This window comes from Psammomys obesus, unplaced genomic scaffold, assembly GCF_907164565.1.
Source record: "Psammomys obesus unplaced genomic scaffold, mPsaObe1.curated_primary_1811, whole genome shotgun sequence".
In the NCBI taxonomy this organism is placed as follows: Eukaryota; Metazoa; Chordata; class Mammalia; order Rodentia; family Muridae; genus Psammomys; species Psammomys obesus.
This window is the reverse complement of record NW_026591086.1, coordinates 16,210,110-16,231,985: the sequence shown is the minus strand read 5'-3', so window position 1 is coordinate 16,231,985 and position 21,876 is coordinate 16,210,110. Positions and strand designations below refer to the sequence as shown.

At 39.3% G+C, this 21,876-nt stretch overlaps 2 pseudogenes; one reads left to right on the top strand and one right to left on the bottom strand.

The window, feature by feature from the left end:
- LOC129678912 (N-alpha-acetyltransferase 16, NatA auxiliary subunit-like) overlaps positions 1 to 21,876 on the top strand; it is a 31,269-nt pseudogene that overhangs the window by 1,613 nt on the left and 7,780 nt on the right.
- On the bottom strand, positions 246 to 533 carry LOC129678812 (40S ribosomal protein S21-like; annotated as a pseudogene).

The following is a 21,876-nucleotide window of genomic DNA, read 5'->3' as shown; positions in this document are numbered from 1 at the left end:
CTTCCTTCCTTCCTTCCTTCCTTCCTTCCTTCCTTCCTTCCTTCCTTTCTCTCTCTCTCTTTCTTTCTTTCTTTCTCTTTCTCTCTTTCTTTCTTTCTCTCTCTCTCTCTCTTCTTTCTTTTTTCTTTCTTTCTTTCTTTCTCCCTTCCTTTCTTTCTCTTTCTTTCTTTCTCTCTTTCTCTTTCTTTCTTTCCCTCTTTCTTTCTTTCTCTCTTTCTTTCTTTCGTTTTCTTTCTTTCTTTCTCACTTTTATTTATGACAAATATTCCCGACCTCTTCTGATCAAAAGTTCTTTGAGACAATTCCATCAGCTTTAGTCAACCGGAGAATAGAATCATCTGACTCGCCCATCCTGCGAATGGCCCCGCAATAGCATAGGTTTTATACTGGCCATTAAACCGGCCTGTGACCTTGTCATCCTTGGCCACATTCAACTGGATGGACGCGTGGTCCTTGGCACCAATGATGCGGTTGCTCGCGGAGCATTTCCGCAGCACGTATAGGTCCACGAACTCGCTGGCATCGTTCTGCATGTCAAGGCCGTGCCTGCGAGCTGGTCCAACGGGAGCACGCAGAAAGCGAGGGTTTGTTTTTAAATGAGACTTTTTTTCAGTCATTAAAAATTTGAGGAGATTCTGCATTGCAATTGTCATACCTTCAGAGTATTATTTAAAACAATGATTAAAGAAAATTATAAATTTCTATTTTAAAAAAATCATAACAGGGCCCAAAAGAAGATAGGTGACTATATCTACAAGTTAGAGATTTTTTTTTTTTTAAAGATAGTGTTGCATGCATGTGTATTAGGACTCAAAACTAGATTGACCTACATGTAAAAAAAAAAAAAAAAAAAAAAATCCAACTGCAAAGACATGAAAGCACAGTAAGATATAGTTCTTAGCTGTCACATTTACAAGTAATAATATCTTGTTATGTGTCAATTTTCCTCCCTGAAAAATGATATTGTTGTGCCCAAATTGTGATACCTCAAAAGACTACCACCAGGAGCCAAGTCCGTTGCAAACCACATGAGGTTCTTTTTATTACAAATTACAAGCTGCAGCTTGGGCTCTCACCCCCCACCTTCGAAGGGGTGAGAGCCAAGAGCCCTGTGCTCAGGTTAGTTGGGGGATTTAAAGATTCTGGTCCCTCCCAGCATTCCCAAGGCAGGGGTGATGATTGCCTGCCTGGCAAGCATCTATTGATCAAAATGCTACATTTTGAAATGATTGGCTATAGGAAGGTCCCCAAACCATTAATGATCTGGTGTCCCTCCTTAGGGGGATGGGCCATTTTCCTAGCAACTGTATCTCTAGTGGGTGGGGAAAGAATGCAGTAAGGCGGTCCTTCCCCTCAGGGCATTACTGGACCTCATCCAGTTAATTTAGGCCTTAAACTTTTTGATCTCTCAATATCTCTGGTTTTAATAGATATTTTTCTTAAGTTGTGAACACACAGAGACACACAGGAAATCAGAAGCAGGTGTAATCCCAGCACTCAGGAGATGGAGGCATGAAAGGCATGTATGAGTTTGAGGCAGCCTGAGCTACATAGTGAGTTACAAAGCCAGCCAAGACTATATAGCAAGACCTTGTACAAAGAAAAAGAAAAGAAAGAAAGAGAGAGAAAGAAAAAAGAAAGAGAAAAGAAAAAGAAAGAAAGGAAAGAAACTAAGGAAGGAAGGAAGAAAGGAGGAAGGAAAGAAAGAGGATGGAAGGCAGAAAGGAAGGAAAGAAAAGAAAGGGAAGAAAGGAAAGGAAGGAAGAAAAAGAAAGAAATGTCAAGTACAAAGGTTGAGGAACAAGAAAAGATAGAAATTAACATACACCAAAATAACATTTAACATTTACTACTATGTACTTCAAGATAGGGAGCTGTGGAACTGAAGCTGAAGCCAGAGATTAAGCTAAAAGCCCTTTCTTCTTCTCCATGCTGTCTTAAATACCCCTCAGCTCAAAGTCCCTCTGACTCTTTAATCCCTATAAACTGATTTCTAGCTTTGCCTCTTGACCTAGCGTTAACTTTATTAGATCCAGTATACAGAGAGCTCTTGGATTAACGGTGTGTGCTAGGGCTGGCTGAGCCACACCATAATCATCTGTTTGCAATAAACAGAAAGTCCTTGGATTCAAGGTGTGTGCTAGGGCTCATATCAATCAAGAAACAGGGTTCTTCAGTTCACAAGTTTGGGGTTCACAGTAGGATCTAAATATCCTGCAACACATGGCTGCAGACAGGCAGGCCTGGCGCTGGAGCAGTGGCTGAGAGTTAACACATTGAGGCAACAACTATGAGGCAGATGAGAGCTAACTGGGAGCCACCTCCCAGTGACAGTAACATACCCCTCCAACAAGACCATACCTCCTCTATACTTCCTAACCCTTCCCAAACAGTTCCATCCACTGGAGACCAAGCGTTCAAATACATGAGCCTATAGCGGCTTTCTGGTTTAAACCACCAAAGCTGTCTTCCCAACAGCCTTTAATGGTATGATCAAATTGGCTGGGGGAATAGTAGCAAACTCCTAGAATTTACTGTGTCAGCTAGTTACATAAAATAGGTATGCGGTGTGGAGAAAAATATCCTTTTTCAGTTACTGTGTCTTCCTTGGCAGTATTAGGCATAACATATGATGGTCCACATGATGTATTAAAAAATGAATTGGGAGCCTTGGAGGCCTTCATAGTTGGAATTGCTACTATTTTACTTAACGCATGATTCTGAAAGAGGTACAGCCTATCTGAATTGCCAGGAAGGAACGTTTAGCTGGAAATCCCAGATACTCCCAATAGGATTGGGCTTTCTTTCTGAGAAACACTGGATTTTGATTTACGTAGCATTTTCCTTTTAATTTTGGCTTTGAAATGACTAAGCATCAAATTCATATAACCCTGCAGGTCACAGTAATGTTACAACTCCATTTCCTGTTGAAAGGCAGAAATAAGATTTGTTCTGAACAAAACAGGAAGGCAGTGATAAAATTACAGCTGTTGGTTCACTTAGGCTTTCTGGTGTGCAGGCATGATACCGTCTTAAGATTCGGGCTTGGAGTTGTCAGCAGCACAGCTAGCGGAGGTTTTCTTTTGTTCTGCTTTGAATTCCTGCCTTCCTGTCTTACCCTACCATAGCCTAAACAGCTAAGGTTTGTCTGTGCGTGTGCAAATGTGGGTGTACCTGTGTGTGTATTGCGTGTGGAAGCCAGAGGGCAACATTAAATGTTCTTACTCAAGAGCTTTCCACCTTGGTTTTTGAGATAGGTCCTTTCACTGGACCAGAGCTCACCAGATAAGTTAGGCTAGCCTGGGGGGATTTGTTTCCAACTTCCCAGCACTGAAATTACAAGTGTGTGCAATCACACATGTTTTTTCCTTTAAAAAAATATTTTCTTTTTATTTATGTGTGTGTACATGTGCTTAGTTACCTGAGGAGGCTAGACGTGAGAACTGGGTTCTCTGAATATTTAGAGGTGCTGGGTGAGGGCTGGAAACCAGAATCTGGTCCTATGGAAGAACTAGAAGCACTTGACTGCTGAGTCATGTCTTCAGCTCTCCTTGACTGCTGCTACTGCTTCTTTTATAACATGGGTTCTGTAGAGTGAATTCTGGGTTTACAGGCTGAGCCATTTCCCATTTTCTGTAGCCTCCTCCCTATCCCCTTAAAAAAAAAAAGGCAAAACAAACAAAAACAGGGTTTCACTCCGCACATAGCCTAGCCCAGCCTTGAACTTGCACACTTGCAATCCTCTTGCCCTTGATTTTTCAGGGCTATGATTACAGACACGTGCAGATGATCCTCTATAGACATGCCTAAAGGCTAATCTGATAGCCAATCCCTCACTGAGACTCCCTTCCCCGGTGGCTCTAGATTGCCACGTTGACAAAGAACATCTCAGGTCATGATGGTATATGCCTGTAATTCTTGCAAGGCAGAGGCAGGCAGGTCTCTGAGTCCCAGACTAGCCTGGTCCACATAGTGAGACTATGTCTCAAAATAAAACAAGATCACCACCAACAGCAGATCCTCCAGGCTTCAACCCTAGGCAAGGAGTATTGTTCTATTGGGGTTCTCGTTTTTTTGCTTGCTTGCTTGTATGTTGTTTTGCTTGAAGCCTGTGCCTACCTTTGGTATTAGGGTAATACTGGCCTCTGTATAAGTTTTCCTCCTGGGTCTGTTTGGAAAGACTGAAGGATTGGTACTAATTTTGTAAACATTTGGTAGAATGCTCTTGTGCTGCCATCTAGTCCTGGTCTTTGTGACTTGATTCTCTATTGCCATTTGATATTTTGTGTCTTCAGTCAGTTTTTATAAAAGCTTTTTATTTAGTTCATTTTATCGTATTGTTTTCTTATCTTATTTTTTTGTGGTATTCTTTTTTAATCTTTTTTTTTTTTCCTTATCTTGGGCCTGTGGTGATGTTTCTTTAATTTCTGATTTTAATGCTAGTCTCTGTTTTTTCCCTTGGTCATTCTACGTTAAGTTAGTGATTATGTTGATCTGATCAAAAACAAACTTACAGTTTTGTTGCCTTTTCTCTATGGATGTGTTGGGCCATGCCTGTAACACTCAACAAGAGATTTTACAAAACTGCCTTAGCTCTTCCTGTTCTCTCGCACAGGTAAAAACCAGGAAGAGAGTGAGTGACCTCTTTGGATCTCCTTAGACCTTGTCACATAATTTAGAAAGAGGTTCCAAGGGAACTTTCCCTCCCTCCCTCTTTCTCTCTGAGGCTGGCCTTAAACTGTGAATTTTCTTGTCTCTGCTTCTTTGAACGTTGGGGATTAAAGTTGTGTGTGTCACCGTGTCTGTTTTGTTTTGAGACAGTTTATTTCTGTAGAACCCTGGCTGACCTGGTACTCTGTATAGCCTAGCCTGACTTTGGATTCATGGTAGTCCAGTTGTCTTAGGCCTCTGAGTTCTGAGATGACAGATACACTGAACTTGGCAGTATTCTTTTCTCTATTTTCATGAGTCAGGGTCTCATGTATCCTTTTGTAGTCCATTTGCTCTGTAGCTGAGGCTGATTTTGCTTTCACTTCCCAAGTGTTGACCTTACAGGTGTATTCCACTATGCCCTGCTTCATAGTATTTCTTGAAGAAACTTTGTATAAAACTTTGATTTAATTCCCTTATTGGTTCTGTTTTTCCTTTAAAAATTTTGGGCGATTCCTTAGGATGCCACCTATTTTCTTAATTAAATTTTTATTTTTTTATATTAATTACGGTTTATTCACTTTGTATCCCAGGTGTAGGCTCCTCCCTCAGACACCTATTTTTAAATCTGGATATAAGATCTGCTCCTCTTCACTTGGCCATATACACCTATTTTATTTTAAAGTAGAATTAATCATTTGCTAACCTATTTTTAACTGCTTTGGTTAAGTCTGTACAAATGGATCCTGAGTAAAAAATTTAAAGATCTGTAACTAATTTATATTGTTAAAATAAGATGATTTGATTGTTTTCTTCCAGGCTCCTCCCAACAAAATAGTTTATGAATATAGTGAACTGGTATTATATCGGAATCAAGTGATGAGAGAGGCAAATTTATTTCAGGAATCTTTGAAACATATAGAAACGTATGAGAAGCTGATTATGTGATAAACTCTTGATGGAAGAAATTAAAGGTAAGTTGACTTGATTTTTTTTTGTTGTTGTTGTTTTAAATGGCCCTTTAAATTTTATCCTAACACTTACATAATGGTGTTACTTAAGTGGTGACTGTCTAAGCATCCTTTTGATGACATAGAGGGAGCTGAGGAGCTGCTGCTGCTCTATGGCTAATATATAGCATTTTCTGATTTAAGTTTTTCATTTATGTATATGAACGTTTTGCATGCATGTATATGTGTACCGTGTGCATGCCTGGCGCCTTCAGAATCCAAAGAAGGTGTTTGGTCCTTTGGAATTGCAGGTACTGATGGCTGTAAGCTGCCATGTGGGTGCCAGAAATTGAAACCAGGTCCTCTCCAAAACTATCCTGTGTTCTTAACCACCGGGCCCATCTCTTCAGCCTCTACTTGTTTTTTGTTTGCCTGTTTAAGGTTTCTTTTATTTTTTATTTTCGCTGTGCGGATGTGGGGGTCTGTATGTGGGTGTGATAGGTGACTGCAGCTGTCAGGGATGCACGAGGCACTGGGTTCCTGAAGCTGGAGTTACAAGTGGTCTTAAGCTGCTCAGTGTGGGTGCTGGCACCAGACTCAGATTCTCTGCAAGAGCAATGCATGCTCTTAAGCACCGAGCCAGCTTTCTAGCACCTGACTTAGTATTTTATCGTAAGTAATATTAGTATCAGTATTAATGATAAAACTATTTTTCAGATTATCAATAAAATATAAGGAAGTATTCTGTTTCCTTCTTGTTCCACTGCCTGCAATTAATAATGGAATAAAAAAAAGGGACAATTAATTTTCTTTGTTTTTTAATTCTTTATTTTATTAAAATTGTTTTAATTACAATTTATTCACTTTGTATACCAACTGTAGTCCCTTTCCTCATCCCCTCCCAATCCCACCCTTCTTCCCTCATCTCCTCCCATGCTCCTCTCCAAGTCCACTGATAGGGGAGGTCCTCCTCTTCCATCTGACCTTAGCTTATATCAGGTCTCATCCGATTTGGCTGCCTTGTCCTTCTCTGTGGCCTGGCAAGGCTGCTCCCCCCTCAGGGGGAGGTGGTCAAAGAGCCAGCCACTGAGTTCATGTCAGAGACAGACCCTGTTCTCCTTACTTAGATACCCACTTGGAGACTGAGCTGCCATGGGCTACATCTGTGCAAGGGTTCTAGTTTATCTCCATGCATGATCCTTGGTTGGAGTATCAGTCTCAGAAAAGACTACTGGGCCCAGATTTTTTGGTTCTGTTGCTCTTCCTGTGGAGCTCCTGTCCCCTCCAGGTCTTTCATCTCCCCCCCTTTTTTTTCATAAGATTTCCTGCACTCTCCCCCAAATTTAGCTATGAGTCTCAGCATCTGCTTTGATACCCTGCTGGGTAGAGTCTTTCAGAGGCTCTCTGTGGTAGGCTCCTGTCCTGTTCCCTGTTTTCTCCGTCTTGCCCGTTTGCCTTTCTTTCTTTCATGCTATGTTATTGCTATTTTTGTGATTAAATCTTTAAAAACTTTTTTTTTATGGTTGTTCGAGACAGAGTTTCTCTGTGTAGCCTTAGCTATCCTGGATCTCACTCTGTAGACCAGGCTAACCTCGAACTCAGAAATCAGAACTCAGAGATCTGCCTGCCTCTGCTTCCCAAATGCTGGAATCAAAGGCATGCGCCACCACCACCCTGCCTGTGATTAAATCTGTATATACTCAGGCAGCTGGTTTTCTCTGTCTTACAGCATTGAGAAAGAATGTAATTATTACAAAGTAGGTATGATACAGTGACATTGGTTTCATTTTAAAAATCTTAGAAGTAGCTGCATTGCCACATTTATTCATATATATAGTAGCAAGGATTTGGGGGCGCTCTGAGTTCTCAAAATGGCTTATAGAGGTGAGCGATGGTGTTATTTTTCTAGTGAATTTTGTAGGCCTATTTGACAGTGAGACATTTATGTCATTCGTGAGCATTAGCTTCCTGAGACCCCTGTAAGGATGGTAGAAGTTAGATTTTCACTTATTTGTTACGCATGTCCACTTAATTTGTTCTGTGCATCCTACAACGTTTGTCGTCTGGTGGTAGCAGAGAACAGATGTTTATAGAAATGGAATATGCTGTTGCCAGTTATATGCAGGGCAGTGATTAGATTGGCCAAAACATACTTGTGCAACAGTTAGGGCACGTTTATTATTTCTCTGTCGCCCAACACTGTACGGTTACGTCTGCCCATTTTGTGTTAGGGCTACTTGCTCAAGCTCACAAGTTGTTATGTGAGATCTAATTAAACCTAGCTTAGTAATTTTTTGCAATCTGATTATATAAAATGGAAAAATAATGTGAATTAATTATATGGCACCAACCCCACTATGATGAATGTTAAATTGTATTATAAAGCGATTCCAGTGCCTTGTTTGTTTGAAATTGGTTCTCTGGGGAATGGGAACTATCGGGAGTAGGAATGTGTGCTGTATTAACTTAAGAAAAGCCTCTTTTACCTTAGCTTATGTGTACTTTCTATTGTCTGCGGGCTTTGGATCCTTATTTTCCAGACTCACTTGCAATTTTTGCGACTTAGTAAAAGGGCTCGAACCTTAAAGACAGCTCATTTGTGAACATGGCTTATGTGATTTCCTGCTGTGAAATATGTTTAGTTATATGATTGTGCTGAGTTAACTTGTAGAATTTTAGTGACCTAGAAAAGAAACCAAGAGAATGGACAGTTAATTAACACAAGAATTGATCAAAGAAGCTACATTTAAATCTTATAGCAAGAAGGTTGGCATATTCCATTTGGATGATATGACAGTTGGAGTTTAGTGTTTGGCTTTATTTCTTTCTAGGAGGCCATAAAAATAAGTATAATGAAAAGATATATATATATATATATTTACTAAGAAGTTAGTATCTGCATATATATATTTAAGGAACTGAGGGATCCAAAATGATAATGGTTCATTTCTGTTTTGTTGTTTGTTTGTTTTTTAACTTTATAATTCCCTCATTTACCTTGGGCTGGGCAGATAGTCCACCTGCGCTGTCTGAGTAACCTCACCATCCTCCTCCTAGCCCCCGTCCAATGCCATCGGCCTTCACCATCCTCATCTGGCCTATCTCCCATTCATAATGTTATATAAATACTTGTTTATCCTTCATCTGGGTCATTTTCTTCATCCACACCATCCTCAGAGTCCTTCCTGCTGGCCCGTGGTTCCTTCTCCGTGCTGACCCATGGTGCTGGCCTCCTTCCTCCTCTCTTCCCATCTCTCCAGTGGGTCATTTCTGAAGACAAACTCTAAGATAATCTGTGTTTAATTATATAAGCTGCATATAAAATGCTGTAAGGGAAACATGTAGAATTGAGCTTTTTATAAAATATCTGTTCACTAATAATGCTTAAAGTATTCTTTTGGGCCAGAAAAGTAATGTTTAAGCAAAATGAATGTGTCTTTAAACTTAATTTTAGGGGAAATGCTGTTGAAATTGGGAAGATTAAAAGAAGCCAGCGAAGTATTCAAAAACCTGATTGATCAGAATACAGAATATTGGTGTTATTATGAAGGCTTGGAAAAGGCACTGCAGTTCCATATGTACTGATTTTTCTATGCAATATTTAAAAACTTCATTAGTTTTAAAATAAGCATTAACAATACTATAATCTCGCTCATTTTTACTTTAGACGAGAGGCATCAGATTTTTGAAGGAATCGATAAGCAGCACCCCGGTTTCACCATGAAGATCACCACTGAATCTTGCCCCAGGTGATACTAAGATTATCTTTTGTAACACTAACAGGACTTTTGAAATCAACGGGTACCGTTTATGTTTTAAGTTTTTCTTTTTCTTCTAGAGCAGATGTTGAAACCGGTGACACCATGTTAGTGTTTTAGGAGATAATGTGGCTGTTTCTTCCATGTTCTGCTGAGTACATGTATATGTGCCGTACACCTTACCAGCTGTCTGCAGAGGGTTGGAGAAAGTGTGTGTCAGGGGGAGATTGGGAAGAGACTTGCTCTCATGATTTTAATCAGGGTGTTTATTAAAAGCTGCATAATCATTTCATTATGAAATATTGAATCTCCGAAGTATTCCTTGAAGATACTTTGAATGGAAATTAGGGGAAATGCCAACTGAAACATTGTGCTTTTTATATGACAAGATAGTGCTGACTTAGGAGTTTAAAATCTGGTTGCAGAATAATTGTGCGGCTTTACCTGTGTAGTTATTTAAGAAGTGATTCAATCAATCAGTAAAAAATTTCGAGAAGTCATGGATAAATTTCTGAGAACAAACTTCAGCAAAGGCTGAAAACCCTTGTCCACTACTTTGAAATCTTGGAATTGTAATACGGAAAAGGTACGTTTGGTTTTTGTTCAGTTTTTCTATTATCATAAGACTATTCCCATGAACTATGCTATGATTTAGTTATTCTATTGTACCAATATTTGCCTTTTTAATCTACTATACCAAGTACCTGATATACCAATACTTATAACAAAGGAATTCCCATGCTAAAAAGTTTGGGGCAAAGAAAAGCATTTTACAAATACTGAGATATACGAGGTAGTTTTGGTACACGCCTTTAATCCTACCACTCAGGAGGCAAAGGCAGGAGGATTGTCATGAGTTTGAAGCCAGCTTGAGTTTCACAGTGAATTCCAGGTCTGTCTGGGCTACATAATGAAACCTCTCAAAAAACCCAAATCAAATATATTTCTAGAACTTTATATTTCGATATTCATAAGCCATTATATATTTCACAGTTCCCCACCCAATTTGAAATCATATATTAAAGTTAGCAAGGATGGTTGAATTTGTGTAACAGTTAAATCCCATTACATCATCAGGATACAAGGGGCTAGTTTTAATTACTAGTCAAGGCCTATTAGGTATAACGTTTTAGTAGCTGGAGAGATAGCTCACTCAGTACACAAGCATCCATGTAAAAAGTGGATGATGGTCATGAGCACCTGTAATCCCACACTTGGGAGGCAGAGGCAAGTGGACCTCTGAGTTTGAGGCCATCCTGGTCTATAGAGTGAGTCCAGGACAGCCAGGGCTACCTGTCTTGAAAAGCCAAAAAATAAACACAAATGAATGAATAAATATTTTTAAAAATTAACAGAAATAAATCTTTGAGGCTAGAGATATGGCTCAGTGGTTAAGAGCACTCACCGCTGTTCTGAAGGTCCTGAGTTCAGTTCCCAGCCCCCACATGGTATTTCACAACTGTCTAATGCTGTCTTCTGGTATGCAGATAGATGTACATGTAGACAGTACCCATATACATAAAATAAATAAGTAAATAAGTAAGTAAATAAATCTTTAAAAAGTGGGCATGTCCCTACAATCCAGCGCTGGGGCCACGGAGTTCCTTGTTGAAGTAACTAGTCCCGGTTTCATTGAAAGATCCTGTCTCAAACAACAGAGCACAAACACGCGACATGCATACACATGACATGTACTCAGCCTCCCTCATGTGATCTGTGTACCAGGTAAGTATGGTAAAAACAGACGAACAGAAACTACTTCTGCACTGAAGTCTTGGTTGTAAATTTGAAATATAAATATAAATGGCTAATGTAATGGCAGTTTCCTATTCTTGGGAGAAGAGGCAGGAGGATCACTTCAGCTCAGGCTCTGAGACTTAACTAGTATAACAAAGTGGGTGTTCTCCCCACTGAAAAGGGGCAAATAGAAAGGAAGTTACGCTTTTATTCCTAGGCATTGTTTTTTACTTATTAAGGTCTGAAATCTTCTAGTCGGTCTTTTCTATAGTCAGAATTTCTGAAAGGCACCGTTGGTTATTAAGATTTCATCAAAACTCTACCAGTTTGTTTAGTATTGGCTCATATTTTTAAAGATCATACTCATGAATAATAAAATGTTGTAAATAAGTTCTGTGATTACAATATCTGATTGGCTCATGAAGCCTTGAGGGTCTCACTCAAACCATTTTCAAACCGCAGGGTTGTGAGTTACTGATAGTTATCTTGTGTTCCACTGGTGGGCAGGTGCTGGTATAGTGGAATCACAGCTTGTTGGGAATTCTGACTCTGTCACTACTTGCTTGAGCTTGAATCACAGAGAGCACAGGTCAAAGGCCATGCTTTAGGATGTTATCTCTGCAACAGGCACAGTATTTTCCCAGGCTGGATTTTAATGAACCTTTCACAGAGCTTCTTTTAATTTAGTAAGTAAAATTTAATAGAGCTTCTTTAGTCCTAATCAAATGTAACAGCTCATAGAAAATACTTAAAGCACGAGAAGATGGTTAAACTTCGAAAGTTTGAGAAATTTTTGAGACATTGTTAGTTTTCGTTACTGTGAGAGGAAAAAAAATCAGCGATAAACAACTTCAGAGAAGGAAAGGTTTGTTTGGGTTCACTGTTTCAAGGTTTGGTCTGGATTTTTGGCTCTGGCAAAGCTGAACATCTTGGTGAGGAGAATGTTTAGGGAAGCAGACAATGGCAGGCCAGCAGGAACTGAGAAGGGAAAGGAAAGGGCTGGAATGTCATTATACTTGCCAGTGACCTAACATCGTCCCATGGCTTCTGTCTCCCAATAGTGGCATCAGTTAGGAATTAAATTAGAGGACCCGAATTTGAATCCTAGCATCTACTCTAAAACCAGTCATGGCTGTGCTTTCCCATAATCCTCCACGTCTCACAATCTAGCCCAGTAGGTGAGCTTGTGGTGAACTGGGAGAGACCGTGCCTAGGGTAATAAGGCAGAGGGTGATAGACGAAGAGACCAGGTGCCTTTTTCTGGCTCTGTGCGTGTGCTCCTGCACACCCAGGCGCACAAACCATGCCTATAACACGTCTCACACACAAAATTAGCTTTCAGTGCTACAGAAACGAGTGGCCATTACAGGCCGATTTTACATAGGTACCTCCTTGATATAGAAATGGTAAGAAATAAAAGGACTTTCTAAGTGAGAAAAACTTTTAAATTAAAAACGTTGTATTTGTGTGCATGAAGTGTGAGTGCAGGCGTACACGAGCCAGGACGCCCTGTGAAGGGCGAACGACAACCTCTGGGAGTTGCTTCTCTTCTCATCATGAGTTCCAGGGACTGGACTTGGAATTATCAAGTTCTCAAGGCAAGTTCTGTCCCACTGAGCTACCATGCCAGCCCCAAATTTGTCATTTTTTGATAGAAAAAAAATCATTGAAAAGTTAATTGGGGGAAATTCCATTATTTGCTTAACGACAAGATTAGAAGATAATTTTTAAGACTTAAGAAATATGCCTAAAGGAGCCAAGTTTTGTTTGTGTGTGTATGTATGCATGTATGTTGTGTCAGTGTGTGTGCTTGTCTCAGTGGGTGTAGGCAGGCCAGAAGTTGATACAGGATGTCTTCTTTGGTTTTCTCCGCTTTACTGAGGCAGGGTCTCTCACTGAACCTTCATGCTGGCCAATTCCTGTTTGTTTAGCTGGGCAGCTTGCTCCAGAGATCCCCTGTCTCCACCCCTCAAAGTGCTGGGATTACAGCCAGCCACCGTGCCTGCTAGGCATTTAGTGAGTTCTGAGGATCCAAACTCTGGTCCGTACTTTTGTTCTGCAAATGCTTTATCCATAGAGCCATCTCCTCAACCTCCAGTGTTCAGACTTTTCATTTATATTTTGCGTAAACGTTCTATTGTCTTGTTGGGGTTTTTTTTTTTGTTTGTTTTTTAAAGCTGGTTTTAAAGTTCTGAAGCTAGGGACTACTTGCTTGTACTCCTCTAATTATGGGTAATGTCAGTTGTACTTATTTTTTGTTATTTAGCTTGTTTCTAAATAACGACATGATGCAGTATCAACTGTGTAGTCCTGGGCTACCAAGACTACAAGACCAGGTTGATCTCGAACTCAGTGATTCTTCTGTCTTTGTCTCCTGAGTGCTGAGATAAAGGCCTGCTCCACCCCATCCAGCTAGTTAGTTGGTTGTACTTTGATTATTTAAAATTGGTTCAGAAAATATACTTTACTTCAGAATTGTATAGTAAACACTATTTAAAGCCTGTGTTTGAGGGATGGCAAGATGGTTCAGCAGGTCAATGGTGATTGCCACCAAGCCTGATGCCCAGGGACACACATAATGGAAGAAGAAGAGACGCTTGCAGGCTCCCCTGATAGCTTCACGTGTGCTGGGAGGTTCCTGGCCGGGGAAAGGAGTACCAGTGCACACACAAAAAAACAACAAAAACCTGTGCTAGCCACAGTGTTTACACACTGTCAGTAGATGGCAGTGTGAGTCAATGGAAAACAAAAATAATTGCCACATAAAACAATTTGAACACTAAATTTCTAAGCCTGAAAGATATTTTAAGTTATAAGTATTCTGAGAAAGACTGGTGGGACAATTACACTACATAAAAGATGACTGCTACCTTTAATTTTGCTTTATTGGTGGCCCTCGAACGCTTGTGTATGTGCTAACTAGAGGATTTGCTAAGTAGAGATTAGAGAGAACCAGAGCTTCTGACTTTGTCTGGATTGTCCATCTTGGGGGCTGGAGAAATGGCTCAGTGGTTAAGAGCACTGGCTGCTCTTGTAGAAGACCTGGGTTTGGTTCAGTGGGATTTTTAACCAGTGATATGGTTCATGGCTTCATGGATGCTATTCTCTGACTCTGTATGGCAGAGATTAATTTGCATTCAAAAAGCAGACAATTAAATTATTCTGTCTTTTTTTCCTATTAAGTGGAATGCATGCAGACGGTTGTTTCACAACCTTGTCTACCAAGATCTGCCCAGGGCTTTATGATGAATGGCCTATTCTTCACTGGCAGGAAATGTGTAAATAGACATTTTGATTAGTTGATAAAAGAGGCCTGGGGAAAGAAAATAAATTTCAGTGTTGGCTTGAAAAAAAATCAAAGGATTTTAAAGTTCCAGTTTTTATGAACTAGTAAGCTATTTAGACCTTGTTTTAGCAGTATTTAGATAAGGGAGTTAGAAGAGACCTCTAATTGTATTAAGCACAGATTCTACTTTCTGTTCTTTACCAGGGTTAACAATGGTAAACAAAATATAGTCATGGAAAAATACTTTTCTAGCTGGGTGCGGTGGCGCACGCCTGTAATCCCAGCACTTGGGAGACAGAGTCAGGCAGATCTCTGTGAATTCGAGGCCAGCCTGGTCTGCAAAGCGAGTTCGGGACAAAGCCAAGGCTACACAGAGAAACCCTGTTTCGAAAAACAAACACACAAGAAAAGTCGAAGATGTTTTATTTGTCATGTAGTGTTTGTACTCGTTTCTGTGAGCTTGTGCACCTGTGCAGGCAGGCACACGAGTGTACCTGTGTTGGAGGTGGGAAGCTGCTATCCGGTGTTTTCCTCAGTTACTAGTCACTTTAGTTTTTTTGAGTCAGGGACTCTCGCTGAATCTAGAGCTTACTGATTTGGTTAGGCTGCTGGCCAATAAGTCTCAGGGATCCTCCTGTCTCCATCCCATCAATTCTGTGGTTACAGATGCAAGCTGTGCTGCTATTGCCAGGTTTTATGTGAGTGCTGGGGTCTGAACTCAGGACTTCATGCTTGTGTGACAAGCATTTCACTGACTGAACTATTATTTTTAAGTATATCTTTTAAACTTTGGATCGTTTCACTTTTTTGTAAGGAGTGACATTTTATAAAATCTGAACATTTATATAGTGGTTTATAATTTTACAGAACAAAACAGGAAAACAAAAGACAATTTAATTGTTTATGAATTATGTAAGTGTTTGTCCTTCAAGAATGTCAGGATTTTGGGATTGGGGGTCTAGCTCACTGTTAGATGCTTTGAAGATCCTGGGTTCACTTTGAAGGCCCAGGGTGGGTTTGATCCTCAACTCTGGTGTTGAAGGGAAATGACACCAAAGCCAAACAAACAAACACCTCTGTTTTTTTTTTTTTTTCTTTCTTTCTTGTTTTGGGTTTTTTCAAGACAAGGTTTCTCTGTAGCCTTGGCTGTCCTGTACTCACTTTGTAGACCAAGCTGTCCTCGAACTCACAGAGATCCTCCTGCCTCTGCTTCCCAGAGTGTTGGCAATACAGGTATGTGCCACTGAGGCAGGCTCGGGCTTTTTCTTGAGATGAGAATTTTGAGATGTTTTTGCTTTTTTTTTTCTTTCTTTCTAAAACCATTAACAAATATAGCAGTGCATTTTCTTTTTCTTAATCCTCTAAAATATTCAGATTGGGAGATGGGAGAAAATAGTATTTTGATGCCTATAGGTTAGTTAACTTGTGGTTTGGGGACGTATAGTTTTAGGGCTATCGAGATGGTTTAATGATTGAGAACACTTGCTTTTCTTTCTAAGGACTAGCTAAAACCACATGTAAGTCTAGTTCAGGGGATGGGGTGCCCTCTTTCAGCCTTTGCAAATTTACCTACACGCAAATTGCATACACACAAACTGACTGACACACGCATATCAATAAAAGTATAAAGTAAATTGTTCTAATCAAATTAGTTCACAAATAAAAATACCTTCAGTGAAGCATTTTTAAATTAAAAGAACATGTTCTTTAACAGGTTTCAATCTAAGAGCTTGTTACTAATTATGAAGCCTCTCTTAAAATGAATGGCTTTTTTTGGCCCTTACGGTTAAGTTTAAACCAGACTAAATTGGAATTTAATTGCTCATTTCAACCTAATTTTAATCACAGAAATACTACTTTACATTTTTTATATGTGTGCTACATAAATGGTTACTTATTAGTTTTGAATTAGTGAATGAGAGCGTATTTACAGTGTTACTTAACTTAAACTTTTTACTTCGTATGAAAACAGACTTGAGAGGCTGAATGGCTGGCCCAAGATCAAGTTGTTAAATTAGAACCTTTTCCCTGAATCCCTAAATCCTCTACATTTTTTCTTGAATTAGTTTTAATTATGTCTAATTTGGCCCTTTGATTTTCTGTGGGGGCATATGTAAATGGAGACAACTTAATTTAGAAAATCCTATAGAATGTTCAAGGTATGAGACAATCTCTTTAAGTTCTTGATGTACCTTTTTTACGTCTTTGCATTTGGGAGTTTGGAGTTTTTTGTTTCTTGATTTCTGCATTAAAAAAAGATTTATGACTGTTTTGCCTGCATGCATGTCTATACATTGCCTATAGGCCTGGTGCCCAGTAGAGGCCAGAAGAGGGCATTGGATTCCTTGGAACTGTAGTTAAAAACAGTTATGAGCTGCTGGAGGTTGCTGAAACTTGAACCCGAGTCCTCTGGAAGAACAGTCAGTTCTCTAAACTGCTGAGCCATCTCTTCAGACTCCAACCCACTGCTTTAGAGTATTTTAAAGCAAATTCCAGACATCCATCTTACCTGTAAAGACCTTTGGACACATCTTTGTTTAAAATGCATAAAATTAACCTCAAATTTAATACCTGTCCACATTTATATTTTTCTTAATTGTCTAAAGTTATTTTTTAATTGGTTTGTTTTAATCTAGATCTAGTTAAGGTCCATGTTTTACATTTGAGGAATTTTGTGACCTTTTCATATATTGCAATGGTCTCTCCTTTAAGAAATGCCTTCTGTTGCCAGCACATTTGTTTAAATTTTTTTTCTTTTACTTAGGATTTGGCTGATTGTTTTTTCTTGGTGTCACTGAGTTTTTTTCACTGTCATTTCTATTTTGTGTTACATTGATAGTGAGATTAATAGACTTGAGTTCTGTTTGAATACTTCACAGGTGGTGCCTTGTGCTTGAGGTTCTATCATATCAAGAGGTTTGAGGCGTTTTGGCTATCTGTGATGCTCGGTTTCTGACCAGGCTGATGTGCCTGCTAAAAAGTTCTTCTGACCTAAGGATTTCAGCAATATTGAGGAGTGTTTCCTGGGTCCCTTATTTCATTTTTTAAATTAAATTTTTATTTTTTATATTAACTTATTTCATTCTTACTCCACAACTATTAGCTGGGCAGGGCAGGCTATTGGTTGAACCCAGGGCCTCATCCATGCTAGACAAGTGATATGCTACTGACTTACAACCCCAGTTCTGAAATCATTTTAAAGAACCCTCCTTCTTATGCCACCAGAATTAGATAGTGCTTATGAAAGACAAATGTTTGATTTTTTTTTCCTTATTTGCATTTCTCCTAGTTACTTTTCTATTGCCATGACCAAGGCAACTTCTAAAACAAACAAAAACAACCAACATTTAATATGGGTTCATGGTTCCACAGGGTTAAAATCCATCACCACCCTGACAGATAGCATGGCCACAGGCAGCCAGGCAGATAGGCATGGTGCTGGAGTAGTAGCTGAGAGATTGTCTTGATCCATAAGTACTAGGAAGAGAGAGCTACCCGGAAATGGCATGGGCTTTGAAACCTAGAAGCCAGATCCTCTAAAAGGGCCACGTCTCCTGATTCTTTTTTAAACAGTTCCAGCAGCTGGGGATTGAGCATTCAAATACAGGAGCACATTCCTCTGCCTTGGTTGTCATACTTGCGAGGAGCATATATTTTGTATATGTAGGCAATTCTTTATTTTTCTGGCTCACTGCATTTTGCTTTCAGTTTGCGAACTCATGGAGTCAGATAGATTGTTCTGTCTCTAGTACTGTTTATTTGGAGGTAGTAAGGAGTGAGAAGTCTGTTAAACTATGATTTTATTTCTTTGCGTGGCAGTTACCTTTTTTACTTGGTGCCATAGAGTCAGGCCTCTTTCTGTTGAGATTGATCATTCTTGCTGAGCCTTTGCTCTTAATGATAACTATTGATTTCATCCTGATTGGGGAGATAAAACATGCAAGTTTTCTTTCCTTAGTGATCTTCCTATCACAATTTAATTTGTTTGATTGCAGAGAATGGAGAAAAGGAACCCCCAACAACTCTACTCTGGATCCAGTATTTCCTGGCACAGCACTTTGATAAACTTGGGCAGTATTTGCTAGCTTTGGAATATATTAATACTGTGATTGCTAGTACTTCAACTCTAATAGAATTAGTCTACGTGGAAGCAAAAATTTACAAGGTAAAAATCTTAAATCTTGATTTTGAATAGTTGGAACTGAGTCGTTTTTTAAAAGGCTTGAAGTAGTAGCAATTCCTCGGATTCTCTGATATTTTTTTCTATATTCTAATAATTTTAAGGAATTCTTTATTGTATGATCAATGTTAGTCATTTGGTTCAGGTCTTACTAAATGGAATCATAATTATCTAGTTTTCTAAGTAAACTGACAAAATGAGGTAAAAATTTTCACCCATTTTTATACTTTTTTTTTTTTTTTTCATCTCGTGGCACTCATTTTTTCTTGCTCATAAAGGGATTTCCCTGAGGCCTCCTCTCCTACAGCAGATGGGTAATCTCAAAGGAGCCACACGGTGGATGAAGGAAGCACAGTCTTTGGACACAGCTGATAGATTCTTCAATTCCAAATGTGCCAAATACATGCTTCGAGCAAACATGATAAAAGAAGCAGAGGAAGTGTGTTCCAAGTTTACAAGGGTAGGGAGTAACATAGAGGTCTGTGATTGTTTGAATTAGGAAAACTGAACTAAGCTTGCCATTAAATTCATAAGATTCCTTTTAAAAATATCCCATTAATGTGTGTGTGTACTTATGCTTACCTACCATGTGAATATAAGCACCCAAAGAGGCCAGAAGAAGTTGTCAGATCACCTGGAGCTAGAGTTCGAGGTGGTTGTGAGCTGCTCAACATGGGTGCTGATAGCTGAACTCTGGTCCTCCTGAAAAGCGAGCTACAAGTGTTTTATCCAAAATGCAGTTTGTGCTGAGTGTGGTGCTGTATACCTTTAATCCCAGCATTCAGGAGGCAGACGCAGGCTGATCTCTCTGAGTTCAGGGCCATCCTCCTCTTCATAGTGAGATTCAGGGTTACATAATGAGACCCTGTCTTAAAAATAAATACACTTTAAAATTTTAGTTTGTATCCCAAATGGGTCTCCATTGTAATGTACGACTTCTTTTTAATTCTCTATAAAAATCATCTTTCTTCAGCATTGCTCAGATTTCTTTCTGTGTATTTTCTGTGACAGTTTAGAATTTAAGTTGTCTGATATTGTTTAGCTAAATATTTGTCCTGTATCTTTTTCCTTTATCATCCCTCCTATAATCTTTTCCTAATACACATGATACTTGGTTTTAACTAAAAATACAGGCTAATAGAACAGAACAGAAGGCCCACAAATTGATTCAAATATATTTGGAAACTTGGTATGTAGTCATAAGTACTTTTAAAAATAAAGATAAAGTTGCTAAGACAGTCAATTATGTTGAAAAAATTAAATGGCATTCCTATCTTACACTATATATACATTACTTTCAGGTGGACCAAAGAGCTAAATGTAGAAAACAAACTCTTCAGCTATTTGGAAGGACAGCAGGAGTCTGTTTGGGCATTTCTTTAGTTTCTAAAGTAGCAAGGAGGCACAGTTTTTAAAAAGTTTCTTCAAGCTGAGCACAGTAGCACATGCCTGTAATCCCAGCCCTCAGGGAGGCAGAGGCAGGCATATCTCTGTGAGTTTGAGGCCAAGCTGGTCTACAAAAGCCAGTCCAGGACAGCCAAGTCTACACAGAGAAGCAAAACATAACAAAGCAAAACATAACAAAAAAGTTCTTTCATTCTTCTTTGGTTTTTGTCTTACTTAGGGTTTTATTGCTGTGAAGAAACACCATGACCATGGCAATTCTTATAAAGGAAAGCATTGGGGCTGGCTTCCAGTTTCAGAGGTTTAGTCCATTGTCATGGTGGGAAGTATGGCAGCATGCGGCAAACATGGTGATGGACAGGTAGCTGAGAGTTCTACATTCCATGTCAGCAGACAGCAGGAAGAGAGAGTTAAACTAAAGATGCTTGACATACTAGTGACTGGTGATACACAGATGCTTGAGCCTCTGAGACCTCAAAGCCCACTCCCAGTAACATAGTTCCTCCAACAAGGCCACACCTCCTAATAGTGCCATTTGTTATGAGCCTGTGGGGACATTTTCATTCTAACAATCACAGTTTTCTATCTATTTATATTTCTATGTTGTTAACACACTGTTTTTATAACTTTATATCTCCCTTTAATACTTTGATCATCTTTTTTAGTTATTTATTTAACTTCCTGAGATAGGCAACAGTCGCCCAGGCTGGCCTCGAACTCACTGTATAGGGATGATGATCTTGAACTTCTGATCCCCTTGTCTCTGCCTTCTGGGTGCTAGAACTACCAAGTTTGTCCCAACATGGCCAGTTCTCTGTGGTGCTGTGGGTTGAACCCAGGACTTCATTCACAGTAGGCTAACGCTCCACCAACTGAACTACAACATACTGAGCTCTACTCATTACATTTTTAATGACATATAACAGTAGTACTCAATAGTGGGCTTCATTGTGTTATTTACACGAACTTGTATAACATGAACTAATCAAATTCAGTCACCTGAGAGGTGTGTCAGATAAAGTGTGAATAACATTGATATATTTGACTATTTTAAAATTTAAGTATGTGTATAGCAGAATAGTCATAATCATAGTGAGAGAGAATTGGAGAATGTAGCCAACCTATGATAATGACAAAAATTTGGACAATAACTCGGGGGCTGGAGAGATGGCTCAGTGGTGAAGAGTGTGAGCTCTCTTCGAGAGGACCCGAGTTTGATTCCTAACACCCATGTTAGGTGGCTCACCACTCCTTTGATATTTCTGGCTTTCTCAGGAATCCATACTCCCATAAATACACACATAGACCCACAATTAAAAAATAAGATAGGTCTTAAAAAAAAGAACTCCTGAGAATTCACTGGCATAACTATGTAATACACATTAAACGGAAACCGTGTTTACAAGTTAGAGAGCTGAGTTTTTAGTTAAGACACTTTGAGGAGATAGTGTACATTTAAAAAAATGGCCATTATATATCAAGTCGAGACCCTAAGGCTAGATGAAAATATGGCGCTACTGTGGCCTGAGGTGCTGAGGTATCGCTGGTGTCATCCCCGTGCACACCTAAATGCTAGAAGTATTAACTAGATTCTAATTGTGTCTTGATAGTTAGGAAAACCCTTATAATTTAGAAGCTACAGAATAGCATTGCTTATTGTCAGATAATACTTCTACTTGGAAAAATGCCATACAAATATAAATGTAAAAAAGAAAGTAACAAGACATGGTCAGAAGGGCAGAGGAAATGAGTAATTTACTGACGTGGAAAATGGAATAGCCAAAAGATGTCTTCTCTAGCAACCAGCAAAGTACAATTAAAACACTAAGCATTCTGTGCCCCCAAGACAGACTAAAATTTAAGTCTGTCAAGACTAAGTATTGTTGGATGGTGTGATGATTTTTACACACA